The 8754-nt window shown below is 43.6% G+C and overlaps 1 long non-coding RNA gene across 1 annotated transcript in view; it reads right to left on the bottom strand.

Moving 5' to 3' along the window:
• The window catches only part of LOC308460620, a 428649-nt gene that overhangs the window by 415503 nt on the left and 4392 nt on the right, over positions 1-8754 (bottom strand). The gene's annotated exons all lie outside the window — the stretch shown is intronic.

Genomic DNA, 8754 nt, shown 5'->3' with positions numbered 1-8754 from the left:
CTCCATATTTCAGAAGAAGGCTAGACTGGAATGCAGATTAAAACCCATACATGGAACAAAAATGAAACGGAGTATGAAGAAACCTGCTGGCCCTCAGCTACAGCCCTCAATTATATAAGCAAGTTGCTTATGGATGAGGTGAAGCTTTCCACTTCTGCGTTTCTCTTGGGCAAAATGTGCAGGTCACACGAGGCACAAAAGATGCTCCCTTCAGACCTACTAGAGAAGTAAAATATTTTCCACACCACAGCATTTCACACATTACACAAAGTGGGTTTCCCACAAAGTACTTTGCTTCTTTAGTGCTTCTCTCAGTTTTTGTTGACAAAATTAGTCCTAAGAGGTAACCCAAGAATGCTCAAATAACTCTCCAAAGAACTGAAAGGGGCTTCTAGCTATTAGAATTTCATGCCACTTCAAAAGAAGTTTTAAAAATAATTAAATGGAAATTCTTAACAAAATACACAGCTGTTTTAAATAATAAAATCGGAAGGATACAATTGCTTAAGGATATTTTCATGCAGTGCTATGCAGACACTCCTGGGAGAGGCTGGGCGATGGGTACATTTCTGGTCCATCAATGAGAAGTATGCAACTAGTCCAATGTGTGACCTAGGCTCCACCTGTCGCTCAGCTTGCAAGTGTCCCTTTTGCATGGGTAGGCAAACTAAGGCCCAGGGGCCGGATCCTTTCCAATTGCCTTCTAAATCCGGCCCGCGGACAGTTCCGGAGTCAGTGTGTTTTTACATGAATAGAATGTGTCCTTTTATTTAAGACGCATCTCTGGGTTATTTGTGGGGCATAGGAATTTGTTCATTTTTTCCCCTTCAAAATATAGTCTGGCCCCCCACAAGGTCTGAGGGACGGTGGACTGGCCCCCTGCTGAAAAGGTTTACTGACCCCTGGTATAGGGCCCTGCCTTATATTTATTAGCAGGTGCTAGAAAGGGGGAACACAGTGTCCCCCTAGAACAGGCTTCCTCAACCTCAGCCCTCCAGATGTTTTTGGCCTACAATTCCCACGATCCCTATCTAGCAGGACCAGTGGTCAGAGATGATGGGAATTGTAGTCTCTCGGAAGGCCGAGGTTGAGGAAGCCTGCCCTAGAGCCATGCAAAAAGGTAAAGGTACCCCTGACCATTAGGTCCAGTCACGAAAGACTCTGGGGTTGCACGCTCGTCTCGCTCTATAGGCCGAGGGAGCTGACGTTTATCCGCAGACAGCTGCTAGGTGATGTGGCCAGCATGACTAAGCTGTTTCAGGTGAGCCAGCAGCACACGGAAACGCCGTTTACCTTCCCGCCGGAGCGGTACCTATTTATCTACTTGCACTTTGACGTGCTTTCAAAATGCTAGGTGGGCAGGAGCAGGGACCGAGCAACAGGAGCTCACCCCCTCGCAGGGATTCAAACTGCCGACCTTCTGATTGGCAAGTCCTAGGCTCTGTGGTTTAGACCACAGCGCCACCCATGTCCCTTGCAAAATCAGGTACAAAACCAACAAAATGATAATCGTGAAATGGAAGATGGGAGGGAAGACCGGGGATGTGCAGGAGCCACTGAAACACGAAATCATGAATAGAGGGTGGAAATAACTCCTGCATGCCATGTTTTGCCCTGTGGTAGATCACTGTTCTAGATGAAAAGGGTGACTTTTAGAATCCAGATTCTGGGGGGAACTATTCAAAATGGCAGGGGAAGGAACGCACTCTTCAGGCTGAATAGTCCAGCCCAATTTAAGGGCTGTCAGCCCTGTATGGTTTGGCTTGATGAAGCTGGCTGGGCTCTTTAAAGGTCACCGCAAAGAGAAGCAATCAGTCACAGATGGGCAAAGGTGTCGTTAGCTTGTCAGCTGGAGCAACAGAGCTGGGTCTGCGTTCAGCATTTATTCAACAGGCTGAGGTGGCATCCAGCAGCCATATATATCTCGGCATATTTTCTAATGAAAAGGACAACAGCCCAAGACTCCATAGCTCAGACACTATTGGCTATCGATCTGTGTTTTGTGTTTAATGTCATTAGCATCTGCTTTTACAAGGATGCAAGAGGCTCGGTTTCCTTAAGTGGGTGGTGTTAATGATCCCCTCACCGAGATTTATAGCATTTCAGCCTATTCCTTAAAAGAAAGCCATACTAATTCCCCAAAGCACTGGCTACGGAGAATTATCGCTGAAATATCACACAAGGAGAAAGATTCTACATTCCAAGTGCAGTACAGATGGACTCTGTCTGTCTTGCAGGGAAATTCTGTCTTGCAGGGGGTTGTCGAAAAACTGCCAAGAAAATGGCATCCACTCAGTAATGTTTCCAAGCAGGACAGGTTCATAGGTCCCAGGCCCTAAGGAAGTCAGATTATCACCAGGGCCTTCTCAGTGATGGCTCCCACCTGGTAGAATGCTCTGTCCCATGAGACTAGGGCCCTGCAGGATTTAACTTCTTTCCACAGGGCCTGTAAGACAGAGCTATTCCGTCTGGCTTTCAATTTGAACTTAGCCTGATCTTTTATTCCCCTTCCTTCCCTCCCCCTCCCCTTTTTATGAAGATTACCCACTCTGGGATCCCACAGCTAATTCTCCCCTGGTCTCCTTGCTGGCCCAAATAAGACTAACTTAGCCAGCTAGCCCTGATGATCATCTAATGTTTATTGGATGGATTTCCCCCCTAATTGATTTTTGATTTTATTGTTATTCACGTTTTATACTGTATTTTATGCTGTTTTTTGTTGCATCAATTAAGTGTTTTAAATTTGTTGTTAGCCGCCCTGAGCCTGGTTTTCTGAACCGGGAAGGGCAGGGTATATATGGTATATATAAAAAAAATGTTATTTATTTATTTATTATATTGGGAGGCAGGAAATTACTGTCAACTATTGGCAAGGGCTGCTGAGGGCTAACTAGGGGGTGCAGGCAGTGGCAGAGCTTCAAGCTCCGGGGGGGGGGCAGAGAGCAGGGGGGCGTGGCTGGCGCACATCCCAGGGGGTGTGGTATGTGTCTCGGGGGCGTGGCACGCTGCCTGCAGGGGCGTAGCGCCCAGCGCAGGGGGGGCAACCGTGATGACACCCCACCAGGATCGTGCTGCCGGGGGCGGTGCACACCCCCCGCACCCCAGTTCCTCCGCCGGTGGGTTCAGGGACTGAGCCTGAGAACCCAGAGGCAGAGCTTGCCCCAACCTGAGTTCCTTGCCCTCCCAACTTTCTTTCAGAAACGGAATCTAGCGCAGGAGATATGTTATGCATGATGTTCCTGTTTGCTGTCATTGCCAAGAAATATTCAAAAGGTCACATTAAATAGATGGAGGAAATGAAGTGTAAAGCAATCTAATCTTGATACTGGTGGAGGTCAAGACGCTCCGCTGTCTTGCAAATTAAGCCAGCGTTTAGTTGTGTTATTTTGGCCTCGGATATTTTTGCACTCTTAAGTAAAGAAGCTTTCTTTTTTAAAGTGAAAAGCAAAAATATGCACTTCTAATTAGGAGATATAGGATCATAAAGTAAAGTTTCCTTTTGAAATTTTGCTTTGTTTTACAAAAATTGTTTAAATTCAGTCCCACTGAACTGAATTTTAAGATATTGGCAGGTGCTTTGCATTTACGCATTTGCAGTTTCCTGTCGCTCCTAAGAGGAGTGCAACAAAGATGCAAAGGGTCTGGGACTCACAAATTTTCTGTCTGAGCCCAGGGCAGGCAGGTCTGCTTTCTTATAGCATAGTTAACAGTTGCTCATTCTACATGTGCCTATTTTATTGCTTTTAATTTTTGTTTGTTATAATCGTTCCGTTTTATATACAGCACATTATAAAATGAAAATAAAAATAAAAATAAACTTTACAAATAATAATAATAATGGTGTGATGTGACTTCATGGCAATATATATTTCCTGTAGTCCAGATGGGTGATTTATATATGGATGATTCTCAGAAATGCGAACAAGAAGGAAGCAACTATAAGATTTTGTTCTAAGCTGTTTTAAAGGTCTGTTGTCAGGCAGGAAGTTGGGACATAAGTTTTTAAAAAAACATAGTGCTTTTTTGAATATTCAGATATATCTGATCTTAAACTGTCAAATAATCAAGATGTTTTTTATTTTTATTTTTGAGGTGGGGAGAGTCCACATACATAAATGGAGTATTTAAGGACATGTCTCTAGACAGCGAAGTGTTTTTCAATATCTTGGGATTATTTTCTCAGCCAATAACAGCTGGGATAAGCATCGCAGTCCAGCAAAGCTTTCTCACTCAAGTGTTCTGCAATATTTTGCTTCTGAAAATCTGAAAATAATATATAATGTTGCCAAAGTGCTGGTTTCAAATTGCGAGCGGCACTTCATCAATCCCACAGAGAATGAGTAAGAGGTCTCGTTGGAAAACATGGGTGTGGGCAAATAGAAATGCACTCATAATATGAATCAATTGCTCCGACCATAAAGGTGTGGTTAATATTGCACTGCAGTAATAAAATTGCCATTGGTGCTGTACAGTAGAGCAGAGATGAGATGAGGCCACAGCAGCTGGGCTAAGGATAGACGTTATGCTGCAACAGTATGTGGGCCACATTGTCTCATGAAAAACCACCTTTGCTTTTCCATTTAGCTCAGGCAGAACATGTTCTTCTGTCAATAACCTGGACCCAGTTATTCCAAAAATCAGCTGACTGTGTTGCATGGAAATCACTGACAATACCAAGACATGTAGTTAGACAGTGACTGGGTTCAAATAATTTTTTTTTAGCATTTTAAAAACATGCCCCCCAATGCATATTCAGCAGTGGCGAGAACCCTGAATGGCCACTCTATTGGCGGGGCATCACAACAACAGACCTAAGGTAATATGTTTAGCCTGGTTTGCTTCTGATAAATATTGATCACTGTGTATTACACTTAAATAAAAAACCTTAAGAGTAACACTGATGCATTTTCAAAACAAACTCGAGCCATTTCAACTTGCTAAAGCCTACATTATATACAGCTGCCTGTCAGCTGTATATACAGAATATGTAAAAAGGTGAAAGGTAAAGGACCCCTGACAGTTAAGTCCAGTCGCAGATGACTCTGGGGTTGTGGTGCTCATCTCGCTTTACAGGCCAAGGGAGCCGGCGTTTGTCCGCAGACAGTTTCGCCAGGTCATGTGGCCAGCATGACTAAGCCGCTTCTGGAGAACCAGAGCAGCGCATGGAAACGCCATTTACCTTCCCACCGGAGCGGTACCTATTTATCTACTCACACTAGCATGCTTTCAAACTGCTAGGTTGGCAGGAGCTGGGACCGAGCAACGGGAGCTCAGCCCATTGTGGGGATTCAAACCGCCGACCTTCTGATCAGCAAGCCCAAGAGGCTCAGTGGTTTAGACCACAGCGCCACCCACGTCCCTGTCAGAATATGTAATATCACTCATTTCTTTGAAGGCCCATCAGCCGCAAAGGCGCAAGTGCAACCTGGCTAACGTAAGAAAATCCCTGCATACAAAGACAAAAGGCCGCCCAGCCTAGCATTTTGTTTTCAAAGTGGCCAACCAAATCACTTTATCCTGACCTCCAAAGCAGCTTACAAGTTCCTTCAGGACCAACTGATTCCCCTGTGCTCTATGTCAGCCACTGAGATCCTCTGATGGGGCACTTGTGGTGATGCCCCACATACCTGAAGTTTGCTTGGCTTGTACTCAGTTGGCCTACAGGTGTGGCAGGCCCTGTCCTGTGGAACTCCCTGCCATTAGAGGTTGGGCAGGGACCGCCCCTGCCTTCTTTCAGACAGCTTCTGGAAACTAGACTGTTCCTATTAAACCAACCGCAATGTCTTTACCGAAGTTCTATACTGATTTGATTGTATTCCTGTAATGTCGTATTTAACCCTGATAAACTTTTATTAAGGTGCAGACTGTAAAAAGGTCCATTTTAAAAAATAAATAAATCAAGAATACATTTCTGCTTCCATATAATAGCTATATAAAAAATACAGTAAGCCCTCATGTTATATGCATTTGACTTGCACATGGCTGAAATTACACAGGTCAAGTCCCAAGCAAGGTGGACAGCTTAAAAGCTCTTTTTGTGCCCACGTTTTCAAGCTCTTGGCCTCACTTGCTGGTCAAGGCCTGCCCACTTTGCCAACTTGGGGAGCTCTTTCTTTTTCTCCTTCACCCATTAGCCAACAGCTTCACTCCACATGACTTTCATGCATATGTACTGTATAACCATTGGAAGTGAACCCTCATCAAGATCCTTCCCAAGGACACTTGGTTGTAGATGGCCTTGTAGGAAGAGGGCACAGGACAGCTAGAACAGGAATTGGCACCTGATGTTTCCTCTTTCTTTCTTTTCCTTGCAAATGGCTGGAGGAGAAGAGACGGAAAACAACCCTCTTTTCCCACCACCTCCTCTCTGCTGGAACTACCTTAGATGGTCCAAAGGACCACCCATGATTAAGTCACTGTACACAGGTTTGTACATAAGCCCCATTTGTAAGTTTAGCTTATGTATTTACAGTACATTTCATTATGTAGCTGAATTTCTATGTGCCACTGCAACACAAAACCTCCTTTATATTAATTTATACATTTAATTGTAGGAATTTTCATTAGGAATCAGAGTTGCCATATGACTCGAGAGTAGGAGCAGGGAAGAAATTTGATTCAGCTTGCATTTAAAGGCGCATCTATGAAATTTGCACTTTCCAAAACTATATGAGAACCAAAAAACAGTCATCCTCCAAAATTTAGACATCTCCAAATTTTGCACTGCAGAACTCCAACCAATGTTTACAAAAATGTATACAAGTAGATATTTATAAATACCTTGTTGTGTGAAGCTTATAGTGGGTTTCCTAATAGCTCAATATACTTGATAGCTCAAAAAGTGATCGAATTGTTTCTCGTTCTAAATGTCTGCAAAAGGCTGATGCTCCCACTACTTTTCACAATAGTTTAGAAAAGGGAAAGCCAATAAACCAGTCAAGCTAATCTCCTGACTTGGGTAGAATTGTTCTCTTTGGTGCTTTTACTGGTGTTGTGTCTAGACTAGTTTTTAAATGAGGCAGGAGATGAAGGCTTCCAAAACCTTCTGTGGTTGGAGAAATTAGTCACAGCTCAATGGAACTTGGTAGAAATTCTAGGTTTTGCCCTGGTTCCAACCACTGTCATCCCTTTCCCATACAAAATGGTACAGACAGGATAGCAGCTGCCTAATATTAAGACTTTGAAGTGCTTCCAACACTCTGGTTCTTGCGGCCGAGTGGTATCCAAAAGCTTGTAACAAACTGTTCCGGCGTTGGAAGTGAATAGCTCAGGAGGAAAAGCTTCCCCCATGGATCCAGTTCAGATTATAAATCATGGATGGAACTATATTGTGATGGCATCCAAAGATGATCCAACAGGGCATTCCACTTCTTAAGGCACTCCCTTATTGGAAAATTATCCTTAACATTAACTAGGCAATTATGAACAGTCAACACAATAAGAATCGTAGAGTTGGAAGGAACCCAGTGTCATCTAGTCCAATCTCAGCTCAAGCATCCATGATAAATTGTCATCCAACCTCTGCTTAAAAACCTCCCAGGAAGGAGAGTCCTCAACTTCCCGAGGGAGACTGTTCCACTGTTGAACAGCTCTTACTAACAGAAAGTTTTTCTGTATGTTTAATTGGAATCTCCTTTCTTGTCACTTGAAACCATTGATCCTACCCTCCAGATCAGGAGAACATGAGCTTGCTCCCTCTTCCATGTGACAGCCCTTAAGAAATATGAAGATGGCTATCATATCTGTTCTCAGTCTCCTCTTTTCTAGGCTAAAAATACCCAGCTCCTTCAAGCACTCTTCATAAGGCTTGGTTGCCAGACCTTTAATCATCTTGGTTGCCCTCCTGTGCACACGTTCCAGCTTGTCAACATTTTTCTTAAATTGTGGTGCCCAGAATTGGATGCAGTATCCCAGGTGTGGTCTGACCAAGGCAGTATAGAGTGGTACTATTACTTCCCTTGATCTGAAGAAGTGTGCATGCACACGAAAGCTCATACCAATAACAAACTTAGTTGGTCTCTAAGGTGCTACTGGATGGAATTTTTGCATTTTGTTCCCTTGATCTGGACACTATACTTCTGTTGATGCAGCCTAGAATGTACTGCTAGTAAGCCAGGTGCCCCCATCTTATATTTGTGCATCTGATTCTTCCTGCCTAAGTGCAGAACCTTACATTTGTACCTACTGACATTCATTTTGTTAGCTTGCGCCCAGTTCTTCAATATGTTAAGGTCATTTTGAATTCTTATTCTGTCTTCTGTGGCATTAGCTACCCCTTCCAGTTTGGTGTCATCTGCATTTGATGAGTATCCCTTCAATTCCTTTGCCCAAGTCATTTATAAAGACATTGAACAATAACAGGCCCAGGACAGAACCCTGCGGCACATCACTTGTCACTTTTCCCCAGGGTGATGAGGAACCATTAATGAGTACTTTTTGGGTTCAGTCTGCCAAACAGCTACAAATTCACCTAACAGCTACTTCGTTCAACCCACATTTTACCAACTTCCTTGCAAGAATATCATGGGGGACTTTGTCAAAAGCCTTACTGAAATCAAGATACACTATGTCCACAGCATTCCCCTGATCCACCAAGCTGGTTACTTCATTAAAAAAAAGAGTTTCATCTGACTTGCCTTGTTTTAGAGAAACCCATGTTGGGTCTTACTAATCACAGCATACTTTTCTAAGTGCTCACAGACTATCTGTTCTAGGACCTTTTCTGGTATCGTTGTCAAGCTTTCCCCCATTTTG

Source organism: Podarcis pityusensis (assembly GCF_964106645.2).
Source record: "Podarcis pityusensis genome assembly, chromosome: 13".
Lineage (NCBI taxonomy): Eukaryota > Metazoa > Chordata > Lepidosauria > Squamata > Lacertidae > Podarcis > Podarcis pityusensis.
This window is presented reverse-complemented; position numbering and strand designations above follow the sequence as displayed.